Genomic DNA, 14,728 nt, shown 5'->3' with positions numbered 1-14,728 from the left:
TGATGTGTAGTTCCTTTCTGAATCTTACTAAGTTTTCAGCCTCAATGTGCTGGACAGCCTTTGGGGGAAGTAAAGGCTGTTTCATAATGGGTGCCTGCCAGGCATGAGGTCCTGCACACAAGATTCTGTCTGGGTTGGATTCTCTGTTCAGTGTTCTGAAAGCAATCTATACCCAACTATAGTATCTATTCTGGGTGCTCTGGACTCAGTGTTAGGGGTGCAAATTGATCAAAGTATTGCAGCTATGTAGAGTGGAGCATAGGCTAGTTTTGCTGTTATCCCACTCCCTTCAATTCTACAGAAAGCAGAGATTGCTTCATGCACTCTGTGCATGCGCACATTCTATTGAATGGAGTCCAAACAAAGTCAATGAGAGCTTTGAGTACACAGCATGTCTGGAAATCGGGCCGTCAATTACTAGTTTCTCAGACTTGCTTTTCTGGAGAGGTTGTCTTTAGAGATCCTGATATTGCCATATTGTGCAGGGAAAAATTAACAAATGCATTGTCCTGGGAAGTTTCCACTTAGAGTGGAGATGGGTCTGTGACACACAGTTTGCATTTGTATGTCAAAATTCAGCCAAGTTTAGATCCAGCATGTTAGTTCAGCCTTTTATAAAGATGGGGACAAGGTACAAACTTTGAAATGAGATCCAGATTTGGAGTAAAAAATTCACCCTCTTTCCTAAGTTTTGGTAGATTTTAAATCTAGGGGATTGGGTCAGGGCCATTTCTAATTCCAAGTTAGGTGTCCTATGAGTCTCTGGAACTGAGACTCTCGCTCAGCGTAGTGCATCTTCACATCACACCTAGTCAACCTGTGGAACTCATTGCTGAGGGATGTTGTAAAGGCCAAAACTATAACAAGGTTCAAAAAAGAATTTGATAAATTCATGGAGGATAGGACCCTCAATGGCATCAATTAGCCAGGATGGTTAGGGATGCAACCCTATGCTCTGGGTGGCCTGAGCCTCTGACTGCCAGAAGCTGGGACTGGACAACAGAGGAGGGATTACACAATGAGTACTTGTTCTGTTCATTCCCTCTGAAGCACCTATTGGAAGCAGGCTTGCAAACTGTCTAATCACACAAACCCAAACACCTTTGCCCTGCGCCTTGTGTCTGGGAGTAGGCTCAGGTCTGGGGCAAGAGATTGGGGTTTGGGAGGGGGTGAGGGTCTGGCTGGTCAGCACTTACCTCGGTTGGTGGCACAGTAAGGGCTAAGACAGGCTCCCTGGCCCAGTGCAGCTTCCGGAAGCGGCCAGCACGTCCCTGGGATGGGGCAGGGGACTCTGCACTGTCTGTGCCTGCAGGCACTGCCCCCACAGCTCCCATTGGGTTAATGGGAGCTGCAGAGTCACACTTGGGATGGGGGCAATACATTGAGACCCCTTGCCCCCACCTTCCCCAGGGCTGCAGGGATTTGCTAGCAACTTCCAGGAGCAGGGCAGGGTCAGGGCAGGCGGGGAGCCTGCCTTAGCCCTGCTGTGCTGACAGACTTTTAGCAGCCTAAAATCTCCCGGTTTGGCTTCAGTAGCCTCCGGGAGACAGAGTGTAATTCTGGAGGCTCCCAGCAAAACCAATCGGAAGACAGGATCCTGGGTGAGGTGGACCATTGGTCTGACCCAGCGTGATCATTTCTTACAGAACACCCATAGGTAAGCACAAGAAAAAGAGGATTCATTCTGTCATCCACGCACCAACTATAATAATGCACGAGACACTCTCCCTTGCTGAGTGCAATCTGAACCCTGTGAAGTCTTGTCTGTGTTTACATAAAATAGCTATTGTTTTATTGTGGAACTGTCCTTTGACTGATTTGAAGTAAAATTTAAAAGACTAGAAGTTCAAGCCAGAGAGTTCATCACAACTCTGAATTCTCCCCTTTTGCATTCACATCCTATCTATTGTCTTTAATTTGGCATGTGTTTGTTGAAACAAGTGAATCCCTTGGCAGAATGTCACTTCAACTCCCTCCTTCTGAAATTATTAAATTTTTTTCCTTCCTTGGAACAAGTGGGTGACTGGTTCTTCCATTTCCAGGTACACAGGCTTCTATTGTTCCTTTTCTTATCCTCATGACTATAGAAGAACTCTTGAATTTTTAATCTAATGCTGTGATATTACCTATAATGTTGCTATCACCTGTATTGGCCTGTGATCCTTCATGCTGCTTATAATAAGCTCAGAAATCTCTCATATACTATTTCCATCTTGCAATATTTTCCTCCCTTTCTGAAGGAGATTCATGTAATTACAAGGACACCTCTACAACTCACATATGCCAGAAGAAGGAAACCATGAAGCAGGCAGCCCAGGCCAAGCTATGAGTCTTTCTGGTGCCTATAAGTCTCAGATGACCTGAGGGGAATATTCCTGTTCTCTCCTAACATAAAAAGAGTCCTTGTATTCTGGGAAGACAGGAGTAATAGATCAGGGTACCAGAATCATTTTAACTGTTTGGTATGAACTGTGCCCTGCTAAAAATTAATAGGAGCAACTGAAAAAAAAATGGAGAAAGTGGCCTAGGGGGAAGTGGTTATCTCTCTACCACTTCACACTTACTTCAACATACTTAAGAGTGGTAAAATGTTCATATTATAGTGTATGCATGCTCTAGAAGTTAAAAAAAAAAATTGCTTCATTTTGTGCTTCTGATTATAATGTTGCTGCATTGATACTTATTTTCAAATGGTACAGCATCTGTAAACACAAAATGAATCTCCCTAATTTAAAATGTTGCTCCTTCTTTAAATTAACTAAAATGACACAGTTCAAGTGCTTGTAAATCTTTGAGTTTACAAAGTGATTGGGGATTATATTACAGCACTAAATGAGGGGAGGGTGCCTGCAAGGCAATAGTTTGCATAGTAATTATTTACACAATGTGCAGTAATATACACTATTTGCATAATAAATTACTCCATGGACACGAGTGCATTTGAATGGTAACTGTTACTTGTAGCACAGTGTCAGTGAAAATCCGTTACTCGCGCGCTCAGCCCCACCAGCCTATTTCCCCGTCCCGAGGCCTCGCCCTGCGCGCTACAGCGCCTGACCCCGGCAGCGAACGCCCTGTAGTAACCCCTGTGCAGCTCGCGCGCTCCCCTCCCCTGCGTGGCAACCGTTAATAATGTTACTGAGCCGGCCCCTCACGCGCCACCCCGCTTCGGCCAATCACTGAGCGCTCCTCATGTATATGGAATGAGGGTGCTCCGCAGCTGCGTCGGTTTGTGCGAGGTGTGTGCGGCCGGGGAGGCGGGGCCTAAGCCGGGCCTGTGTTGGCTCCACGGTGCCGGGACATGGGGCTGCGGCTGGGTGGGTAGTGCAGGGAGCCGCTTGGCATTGTGGGCACGGAGCCTAGGCTGGACCCCAGCGTCGCGGCCTGGACACCGGATCCGGCAAGGCGCGGTGAGAGCGGCCGGCGGCCGGCAGCTGCTCTTTTGCTTGGGTGCATTTTCGGGGGGAGGGGAAGAGACACAGGGGTGCGTTCGTGTGAGGGGCCTTGTGTGGGGGCGGGGGCTCCAGTAGGTGGGGGAGGGGACACGGGTGAGTTGGTGGGAGGGGGCCTTATGGTGGCGGCGACGATGCTGGGGGGTGGGGGGGCTCCAGGAGCTGGGGAGTTAGGTTTTGGGTGTGTGTGTAGTTGTTGGGTGTGGGGATAGTGGGGCCGAGATTGGTGGGTGTGGGAGAGCTGGAGGGAGAGCGGAATGAGGATGGTGGGTGTGGAGGGGGCTGAGGTGGGAGCTGCAGCGGTGTGCTTGGTGGGTGTGGGAGGTCAAGGGGGTGGGGAGTCGAGAGAGGTAGGTGCGGGTGAGGAAGGTGGATGTGAGGGGGCTGGTGGAGGGTTTAGGTTAGCGGGGGCTCAAGGGGGAGGGGATGAGGCTGGTGGGGCTGAAGTTGGTGGGTGTGGGAGGGCTCAAGGGGGAGGGGAGTAAGGATGGACCAAGAGGAGAAGAGTGTATGGCACATGTATTGGGTAACGTGTGGGGTTGATGGCAGGAAAGGGAAATGGCTGGATTGGGATGTTGAGATTGGTTGAATGTAGGAAGCTGTTTAAATTGGGCTACAGCTTCAGTGAAGGGCAAGTAAATAGGAATTTGGGATTTAGTTAGGGAGCTGGGGTCATGAATGGCATCTTTTTGCATTAGGAGCTGCTTGCTGTAAGTTCCAAGTTGTCCCTTCAGTTTCCTTCCCTGATCCTCCAATGCAAAATAACAGTCCCAGGAAATGAAACTACAGATATTGCTTCCCATGTGCAGTTGGTCTAATGACATGTGTAACTCTTTAAAGGGACAATAACTTAGGCCTTGTTTACACCTAAAAATTAGATTGACAACTGCAGCACTCAGAGCTGTGGAAAAACTTTGTCCCCCGTGCAACGTAGTTAAATTGACCTAACCATGACTAGATGCAGCTAGGTCAACAGAGGAATTCCTCTGTTGGGCTAGTTACTGCCTCTTGAGAAGTGAATTATATACATGGACAAAAATACCCCTTCTGTTGATGTAGGAAGTATCCGCACTATAGCGGCACAGGTGCAGTGCTGTAGCATAGAAATACCTTTAGTCTCAGAGTAAGTCTCAGTCCCAGCTACATTAGGTCTCCCAACATTGCAAGACTGCGATTTGGACTATGTCTACACTTGCAGAGTTTTTGCGCTGTCAGTTTCACTGGTGATAGAGAATCAGTAAAAGAAAAGTGCTGGTTTGTGTTCTCACTTACTTCCACAGATTGTGTTCACATTTGCAGCACTTCCATTGCCAATGAGAGCAGCACACTGAGGGCAGCTATTCAAGAGTACAGCTCTCTCCATTTTGAGGATAGGTCTTGTGGGAAGGAGGGGGCATGATCGTGGGGCATCTTGCGTCCTTGCACAGCCTCCTCTCCCCAAACACTGATCCGCTCCAGTAGCTCAGCATTGCTCCGAGCAGGGGATCCGCTGCTCCATGGAGCAGCCATTGTCACTTGGCCAGATGATAAGTGAGTATTTGCCAAGAAAACAGGAAGGGGAATTTCAAAGTTCTCCAAGGCTTTACAGGGGGAGGGGCGGGCTTTACAGGGGGAGGGGCAGATGGCAGTTTACCTGGCATCAGAGCAGCAGAGCTGCTGGCGAGAGTGGTCACATAGGCACTGTGGGATATCGTCCAGAGGTTAAAAGCTGTGTAAACAGGAAGAACGTGTCTCCATTTGCACATCACCGCAAAAGTATCACCGGTAAGAACTGTATGCCTCTTGTGGAGGTGGTTTTCTATTTGCGGTGAAACTTCTGAGTTTCACCGCAAAAAGTAATTGGCAAGGGGAGACGCTTCCACAGTTTTTGCGCAAAAAAGGGACTTTTTGGACTTTAAATGGCAAGTGTAGACACGCCCTTGGTCTTCACCAGTGCCTCTCAACCTTTCTTGACTACTGTATCAATTTCAGGAGTCTGATTTGTTTTGTGTACCCACAAGTTTCACCTCACTTAAAAACCACTAGCTTACAAAATCAGACAGAGAAATACAAGTGTCACAACACACTATTCCTGAAAAATTGCTTGCTTTCTCATTTTTACCGTACAATAAAATGAATCAATTGGAATATAAATATTGTACTTACATTTTGATATATAGTATATAGAGCAGTATAAACAAGCCCTTGACTGTATGAAATTTTAGTTTGTACTGATTTTGCTGGTGCATTTTATGTAGCCTGTTATAAAACTAGGCAAATATCTAGATGAGTTGATGTACCCCCTGGAAGACCGCTGTGTACTCCCAGGGGTACATGTACCTGTGGTTGAGAACCACTGGTCTATACTACCAGTTTCTGTATTTATAACTGCTTTGCTCAGGGATGTGGAAAATCCACACACCCTGAGCAATGCAGTTATACTGTCCTAACCCCGAGCGTAGACAGCACTATATCAGTGGGAGGGCTTCTCCTGTTGATATAGCTACTGTTTCTTATGGAGGTGGAGTACTTATGAGCTCGCCTCTCAGTGCAGGTAGAGTCTTCTCTAAGTGCCACAGCGGTGCAGCTGCACCGTAAGTGTAGACAATCCCTGAGAATTTTTTTTTAAAACTTCCTATTGCACACTACAGCCTTGCAGTAGGAGCAATGAGAAGGGATGGGGATGCTCAATCATGTCTATTGTGGTGCTCTAGTTGTTTTGAAACCTGTATATGAGGTGAGTAGACTTTATTTTGTCTAGGCTGAGAGGATTTCATGGGTGATCGTACTGGTGCTGTATCTCTCCACACAGTGGGAATGGTAAATATAATGTAGCTTATTTCAAGGAAAGCGTTTGGAGTTAATGACGCACAAAAAGACGGACATGAAGCAGAAGGTTTTGTTCTGTCCTGAATATGTCCTGTCTGATGGTACATCTTGGTTTTTTGTTTTTGTGGGGTAGGAGAGGGAGAACAAGTGACTGGAGAAGAGAGATTGAGGGACTTGAAAGAGACAGGCCGAATTTGGATTTTGTATTTAAAACAACAATGCTAAAAACAAAACAAACCCAAAACACCCAACTGTATAATATCACATTCCAGTGTAACTTTTTAACAAATAAATATTCCCAACCAGTGGCGAATGCAAACTTTGCAGCATTGTACTAGTGCATGAGAACCAGGACCTGACACTCACTTGACAGTGTCTAAAAAGAGAAACCAGATAGTCTATTTACATTGTCCAAATTGAAAAAATATAGAAAACAAAAAGTTTAAGTAAATTAGACATGTAAAATTTTCAGTTTTGCTAGTTCTTTAAGTTTAGGTAAGGGAAAGGAAATTTGTAGATATTCTCCAGTCGTGTTGTGCCTTTCTCTGTACAAGTACAACTACGTGACACCCATAAAATGTACTAAAAATGATTTTTTCATCAGCACTTTAAAATTACATGTTACTGTATTTCTAGTGGTCATCTATTACTTAATTCAACGATAATTAAATCAGTGAGGTAGCTCTTTTATAAAGTTGAAAAATGTATAGATAATGGGGTATATACCAGATAGAAATAGCTAAAATACGGTTTCAGATAATTCCTTAAAGGTAGTGCTATACTTTTCAGATTTAAAAAACAGGGAACTTTTGTTTTCCTTTTAACTGTTTGATATATTGGTCTGAACTTTTTTCACTCTTCGATCATCCACTGAGAGTCTTTGGTGAGAGTCAAAAGGGGCTTTGCCTGAGCACAGGGGTTCACTCACACAGTTATTAGTACAGGGGGCTTTAAAATCAGTCTGCAGTTGCCGACAACACTACAAAAATCTGATAGTTGTGGCAAAGTTTGAGTTTCTGCATACTCTGACATCTTTAGCTTGATGGGCATGCTAGCTGAGGAAACTAGATCTGTATTAGTTTAATATAGGTTTTTCCCTCAATTAGTTTTTTTTAATTGGCAGCGTTACGTCCTCATTAAAGAGTGTTAGGTTGCCGACCCCTGTTCTAGAACCGATGGCACACAAGCCAATTTTTAATGGCACACTGCTGCTTGCTGGGTCCCAGCCGTCGGCCCTGCTCAGCCCGCTGTCAAACCCAGGCAGCAGCGTGCAATTAAAAATCCTGCCTGCCCCGGCCCGCTCTTCTCTGCCCCCTGTGGGGGCAGGGTGAAGAAGCTTGGTCCTGCTGGCTGCTGCTACAGAACAGGCAACCTCCCCTGCCTTTTTCCCTAGTGTGCTGGGTTCCTGCCCCTCCTCCTCCTCTCCCTCCCTTCAGCCAATCAGCTGATGGCCCTTGTGCAGGAGGGGGAGAAGCGGAGCCCCAGCGCGTTCACTGCTCTGGGGAGGAGGCAGAGAAGAGGTGGGGAAGGGGGGGTGGAATCAGGGCATATCCCCTCCAGCCCCCTGCCGTGAGCCGCTCTGGGCAGGGGGCTGGGAGCACCCCCACGACCCTAGCCCACACTCCCAGCCCTCTGCCCTGACCCCTGTACCTCCCACACATCCCAGCCTCCTGCCCGGACCCCTGCATCCCCCCAAGACCCCAGCTCTGACTCCAGCACCCCCCACACATACCCAGCCCCCCACACTCCATGCCCTGACTTCTGCACTCCCCACATTCCCACCCCCACCCTGAGCACCAAACGGGAGCTCCTGCACACCCCCCCCGCCATTCCCACCTGCACCCTCGCACCAAATGGGAGCTGCCCAGATAAGCACTCCACACTCAAACCTTCTGCCCCAACCCTGAGCCCCCTCCCTCATTCTAGCTCCTGGCCAGACCCTACACCCCAACCCCCAGCCTGCTCCCTCACCCCCAGCCCTGTGCTCAGTGCACTTCCCACCCTCAGTTCAGTGCAGAGAGAGAGGAAGAGAATGGGCTAGAACCAGGGAGAAGGTAGGTATCCACTCTACATGGGCAGGGCTGGGATCCCAGACTGGCAGCAGGCTGAACGGGGCCCTGGCTGGCAGGAGCCGGCGGATGGAACCCCAGACTGGCAGCGGACTGAGCCGCTCAGCCCACTGCCAGTCTGGGTTTCTGTCTGCTGGCCCCTTGCCACCCGGGGTCCCAGCTGCAGGTCTCGCTCAGCCTGCAGCCAGCCTAGGTGAACGGAACCCCAGGCTGGCAGCGGGCCGGCAGCTTAAGATCAGCATTTTAATTTAATTGAAGCTTCTTAAACATTTTTAAAACCTTGTTTACTTTACATACAACAATAGTTTAGTTATATAATATATAGACCTATATAGAGAGACCTTCTAAAAAATGTTAAAATGTATTACTGGCATGCAAAAACTTAAAGTAAATACGTGAAGACTTGGCACACCACTTCTGAAAGGTTGCTGATCCCTGTTCTAGAATGTGTGTTCTGGCCTTGGTGCATAGACCCCTAAAACAGTACGGTAGCTGATGATCTAAATATCAGTTTAAAACTTTCTGGATGGTGGGCTCCACAGGAGCTGCATGCACGCCCTGCATTTCTCCTCACATCCTGTATCTAATTATTTATAAGGAGCCACAGCACCAACTGCTACATAATTCCTTCTTATTGTTGCTGGTGGTATAAGCAAGTACTCACTATTGTCTGTTGCTACTCCTGTAGGTCCCTTTTCTTGGGAGGGGTGGGGTGGGTAGTAAAATCTTTTTATTTTCCAGTTCATGTTAGGGCAATTAGTGCAGTTTAGATGCTTGGCCCAGATAGGTTTCAGAGTAACAGCCGTGTTAGTCTGTATTCGCAAAAAGAAAAGGAGTACTTGTGGCACCTTAGCGACTAATCAATTTATTTGAGCATGAGCTTTCATGAGCTACAGCTCACTTCATTGGATGCGTACCGTGGAAACTGCAGAAGACATTATATACATACAGAGACCATGAAACAATACCTCCTCCCGCCCCATTGTCCTGCTGGTAATAGCTTATCTAAAGTGATCATCAAGTTGGGCCATTTCCAGCACAAATCCAGGTTTTCTCACCCTCCGCCCCCCACACACAAACTCACTCTCCTGCTGGTAATAGCCCATCCAAAGTGACCACTCTCTTCACAATGTGTATGATAATCAAGGTGGGCCATTTCCTGCACAAATCCAGGTTTTCTCACCCCCCTCCAAAAACCACACACACAAACTCACTCTCCTGCTGGTAATAGCTTATCTAAAGTGATCATCTCCCCTCCCCCCCCCCCCCCCAGGGGAGACACACACAAACTCACTCTCCTGCTGGCAATAGCTCATCCAAACTGACCACTCTCCAAGTTTAAATCCAAGTTTAACCAGAATGTCTGCGGGAAGGGGTAGGAAAAAACAAGGTAGCCTATTTCCCCTTGTTTTTTCCTACCTATCATGTGCCAGCAATGCCCCTCTGCCATTTACATTGGTCAAACTGGACAGTCTCTACGTGAAAGAATAAATGGACACAAATCAGATGTCAAGAATTATAACATTCATAAACCAGTCGGAGAACACTTCAGTCTCTCTGGTCACGCAATCACAGACATGAAGGTCGCTATCTTAAAACAAAAAAACTTCCAATCCCGACTCCAGCGAGAAACTGCTGAATTGGAATTCATTTGCAAATTGGATACTATTAATTTAGGCTTAAATAGAGACTGGGAGTGGCTATTTCCCCTTGTTTTTTCCTAACCCCCCCCCCGACGTTCTGGTTAAACTTGGATTTAACCTTGGAGAGTGGTCAGTTTGGATGAGCTATTGCCAGCAGGAGAGTGAGTTTGTGTGTGTGTGTGTCCCCGGGGAAAAAAAAGGGGAGGGGGGTGAGAGAGCCTGGATTTGTGCTGGACATGGCCCACCTTGATTACCATGCACATTGTAGGGAGAGTGGTCACTTTGTGTGTGGGGGGGTGGAGGGTGAGAAAACCTGGATTTGTGCTGGAAATGGCCCAACTTGATGATCACTTTAGATAAGCTATTACCAGCAGGACAGTGGGGTGGGAGGAGGTATTGTTTCATGATCTCTGTGTGTATATAATGTCTGCTGCAGTTTCCACGGTATGCATCCGATGAAGTGAGCTGTAGCTCATGAAAGCTCATGCTCAAATAAATTGGTTAGTCTCTAAGGTGCCACAAGTACTCCTTTTCTTTTTGGCCGATAGTTACTCTTTTTTTTTTTTTTTTGGTAGCTCCACTGAGCCTTTATTGTTCTGCTATGATTTTGTGCTTGTAGGAATGATTGAAGTTTAAGCTCCGGGGCCTAGAGTGACCAGATGACAAGAACAAAATATTGGGACACATGAGGGGCTACCCCCTCCCGGGCCGGCTCTAGGTTTTTGCTGCCCCAAGCAAAAAAAAAAAAAAAGCTGGAGTGCCGCCGAAACAAAATATCGGGACAGTACATCCATTGGGATGCGGGACAAACAACTAATTATCGGGACAGTCCTTATTTTATCGGGACGTCTGGTCACCCTACCAGGGCCTCAAGTCTTGCCCCTTATGTGAAGGTACTATATACATACAAGTACAATTGCTTGCTCTGCCTTAGAGGGGTAATATTTAGGATCTGTGCTTTTGTGTGTGGATCTCTTCTAGCCTCACATAGAGCCATAGAATGCCAACTTGAGCTTAATCTTAATGACTCCATTACTAGGCTGTACTATTCACCCTATTACTTCTGGCTGAATTTGGCTCCATCACACATACTGAAGCTCAGGAGCTCTGAAAAATGTCTAGAGCTGCAACCTGTGAAATGGATCTGCATCCTTCCTGGCTGGTTAAAAGCAAGCAAAACCACAACTGTGCCTCCTTCAAATTCCTTGAAAAATACAAGGTCTCTTAGAGAGACTTGGCAGCTTTGAACCTGAAATTGTTGAGGTTGAAAAATTGTTGGGGTTTGAAAAATCTCGCTGACTTTCAACATTGTCCAGTTCAAGCAACTGGGAAAGGGAAAGCCACTCTTTCAACCAATATATTTTGAACCTAGTCTTCAGTCCACCTTCCAAAACAGCTGACCATTTCTACCCAATGCTCTAAAAAAGGATTAAAGTACTTTTATACGGATACTGTTCCTAATTTTTGTACTGAATCTGCAGCCCACAGTAGTAAAGTTGGGCTGATTTCGCTTGCTTAGTCCCACAGAAGCAAGAGACAGAGTGCAAGATATGTAGAGGAGGAAGTCATGCTCATCAGCTGTCCTCCATATGAGTATAGTTAGTTACCAAGCTGTACTAGTTCAGTAAAATTTCTTGTTGTGGGACAAACTGACTCCTTTGCATGAAGAGGCAAAGGAGGCCATCACGATGAATTCATCAATTCTGAATTTACAATGTATACAGCTTCAAACAGGGTCTAGAAAATTATTTTAGTTAATTGCTTCTTGTTTCACTTAAATTAGACCATGTTTTTGTGTAGTTATATTACAGTAGTGCCTAGAGACCACAACTGAGATCGGTGCATTGTTGGGCTAAGCACTACCAAAAAAAAAGGTAAGACAATCCCTGCCGCGAAGAGCTTACCTTATAAATTAGACATTGTAAACAACAAGTATGGAGGGGTAAAAGTGTGGGCAAGCCTTGGTGTGGTGGTGCAGGTGTCAGGGTGGACTTGATTTAAATCACTAGTCAGGAAGACTCGATTTAATCATGGATTTATGCATAAAAGTGCATTCTTGTTAATTGTTATAACCTTAATACGTATTCTTTACAACTCAGGTTTCATTTTTAGAAGGTACATTTTTAAAGTAATTTATTTTGAAAACTTTTCAGATTCATTTTAGTGAATGATTCGTTTTTTCATTTACCAAAGGTAATTGAAACAGATATTTATGAAGTCATTTGGAGGTGAACTATCTCCAAATCAACAGGTTAATCATTAATATTTGGAGGATTTTTTGCCATGCTGTATTAGGAGGAGAACGTCACCAGACAGACATTTTAAATTGTTCTTTTAGTTAAATAAAACGATATCATGTATTCTGGATTTTTTCTTGAACAGCAAACATAATATTTTAACAAAACAAGCATATTTAATTTTTGAATTTAAACATTTAGTTAAACATTCAAGTTTTTTAAAATCAGGTTTGTTTTTATTAAAATTGTTTTTAACTAAAATAGTTAAATGAAATATAGTTAAAAAACCCAAAATCGACTGTCAGCCAAGTCAATGTGCGAAACTTAAAATACTGGCTTCTGCAGCTGAATCAGTCGTCTTCACCTTCATTTTCCTGTTTGTTCATAATCTGGAAAAGGAAAAACAAGCTTTCCTGCTTTTTTCAGGTCCCAAACGATTTCTCAATTTGGAATGAATTAGTCCAAAGGAAGAAAATATTCTTTCTACACTGGCAGAAGAAGCTACTGCGCTTAAAAGTGAGATGATCACTTCAACAGTCTCTGAATCCAAGTGCTTAAGTGACTTCCACCAGTTCACTGGTGTGACTTTCTTTAAAACATCATCAGCAAACATCTATTTTTTGAACGGTTCACCCTTAGCTCTGAAGGTTATGATACTTGACGTTATGGATGGATGGATGATTGTTGGATGGTCATGTCATAGCCAACTCTTCTTCAGCAGTTAAGGTTTGACCCTGGTACCAAGCATTGAGAAGAGTTGCAAGAAAATGAGCTGGAGATAGTGTTTGTCCGATTCGTTTTTTTTAATGCTTGTAACTTAACTCTGTCATTGCATATTTCTCTTTTTAAGATCTCACTCCATTCCTTCCAAATTTCAACAGCGTCAGCAATAAAACTGCGATTTCCCTGTATTTTGTTCAAGGCTACAGAAATACACTTCAGGGTACTCAGCACGTATTTAACATTTCTCTTAAGCCCAATGTTGAGAACTTTGGCTGTGACAGTGCCATCTATTTTTTTCACAATTTTTTCACGAACTGTCATCAGATTAGGCCAGTTCTTGATATAGTGCTCAAAATCGTCCACTACTGAGTTCCATTGCACATCTTGTGGGAGAGTTAGCTTGGTTCCTCCCACTTTTTTCAGAGCAGCTGCTGCAAAGTGGTTGTCATAAAAGTATTTTGCAATTTCAACAACATTAGCCTTTATTTCTGGAACACTGAAGTCTTTGGCTAGGAGGTGCATCAAATGAGCACTGCAGTCATATGTTATTAGTTTGGGACTCTCTTCTAAATAATTTCTTCTCATCTTAGATACATGTGTAGCGTTGTCTGTGACCAAGCTGCGTACCAGACATTTGAATTTTTTCTCAGTTTCTTGTAGCTTTTACTGCTACTTGTAAGTATTCTGTTGTGTGTGCATTTCCTGATGTATCAATTGTTTCTGTAAGAAAGACATTCCCTTCTGTTGTCACACAAGCACATACAACAGGATCATTGTGGACATTGCTCCACCCATCAAGACTCAGGTTAACAATTTCACCCTCTAGACCTTTTGCACACTGCTCAATTTCTCTTTCATACACTTTATCCAGCAACTTGCCGGCGACATCTGCTCTGTTGGGTGGACTGTATCCTGGTTTTAATGACTGAACCATGTTAATGAAGTGTGGGTTCTCAATCCTAGGGAAAGGAGAGTTTGTTGCATAAACAAACTGGGCAGTTTTTCATCAATTACCTCTTTTTGTAATCTGCTGGTTCTTATCACAAACTTATCTATGGTGGTTTTCTGGGTGATGGAGATTTTTTTTTCTTTTTGCTACAGGTGATACTATGTGACATAAATGTTGTGACTGAAACACTATCATTGGCAGATAACTCTGAAACTATAGAAAATGGTGGTGATCTTGAAGGTGGATAGTCTTCAGAATCCTGTATGTTGAGGATTGATTCTCCTAAACAAAATAAGTCAATGTAGTTGTTTAATTATTATTGACACTCAGTACTGCTTTAAAGGTGAAATTGTAAAAGGAAGATCTACCTATTTCAGCTATTTATTATCACAACTGCATCTAAAATGATAGTACCATAGAGTAACAACTATATTTTTTGCTCAAATGTGAGAATTCAAGAATAGTCCAGAAGGAAGACAGGCAGTCCTTAAGAAAGAAGTATGAAATAAAAAAGTTTACCAACCTGAAGATTCTACATGTTCAGACATGTTCCTTTCATCATCTTCAACGCAGCTCCCTCCTGAGAGGGAACACTTCTCATGATGTTGTTTCATTTGGGCAACCAGCCTTACATTTCTTTGTTGTACTGTTTGCATTTTGCACGCATACCTGTCTTACCCACAGGTAGAGGAACTTCATTAAAATATTCCCCAACTGGGTCTCTATTATGGCCTGCTGTCATTATAGGTTTTCCCTTCTAGTGAAAGAATGGTATGGTAGATCTCAAATCAATGAAGGCTACACTCAGAAAGACCTCACGATTTCTGGAATATGCTGCTCAAACAAT

General features: G+C 44.6%; 1 protein-coding gene across 3 annotated transcripts in view; it reads left to right on the top strand.

Annotated features, from left to right (window-relative positions):
* Window positions 1–3,258: 3,258 nt before the first annotated feature.
* The window catches only part of ACSL3 (acyl-CoA synthetase long chain family member 3), a 108,763-nt gene continuing 97,293 nt past the window's right edge, over window positions 3,259–14,728 (top strand). For all 3 annotated transcript variants that reach the window (XM_084638818.1, XM_084638819.1, XM_084638814.1), the window contains exon 1: window positions 3,259–3,410. The gene's annotated coding sequence lies outside the window, so the exon portion shown is untranslated. The remainder of the gene's footprint in view (window positions 3,411–14,728) is intronic.

The sequence above is a fragment of the Lepidochelys olivacea genome (assembly GCF_965140295.1).
Source record: "Lepidochelys olivacea isolate rLepOli2 genome assembly, chromosome: 9".
Taxonomy (NCBI): Eukaryota; Metazoa; Chordata; order Testudines; family Cheloniidae; genus Lepidochelys; species Lepidochelys olivacea.
Note: the sequence above shows the minus strand (reverse complement) of the source record. Positions and strands in the feature narration are given on the sequence as shown.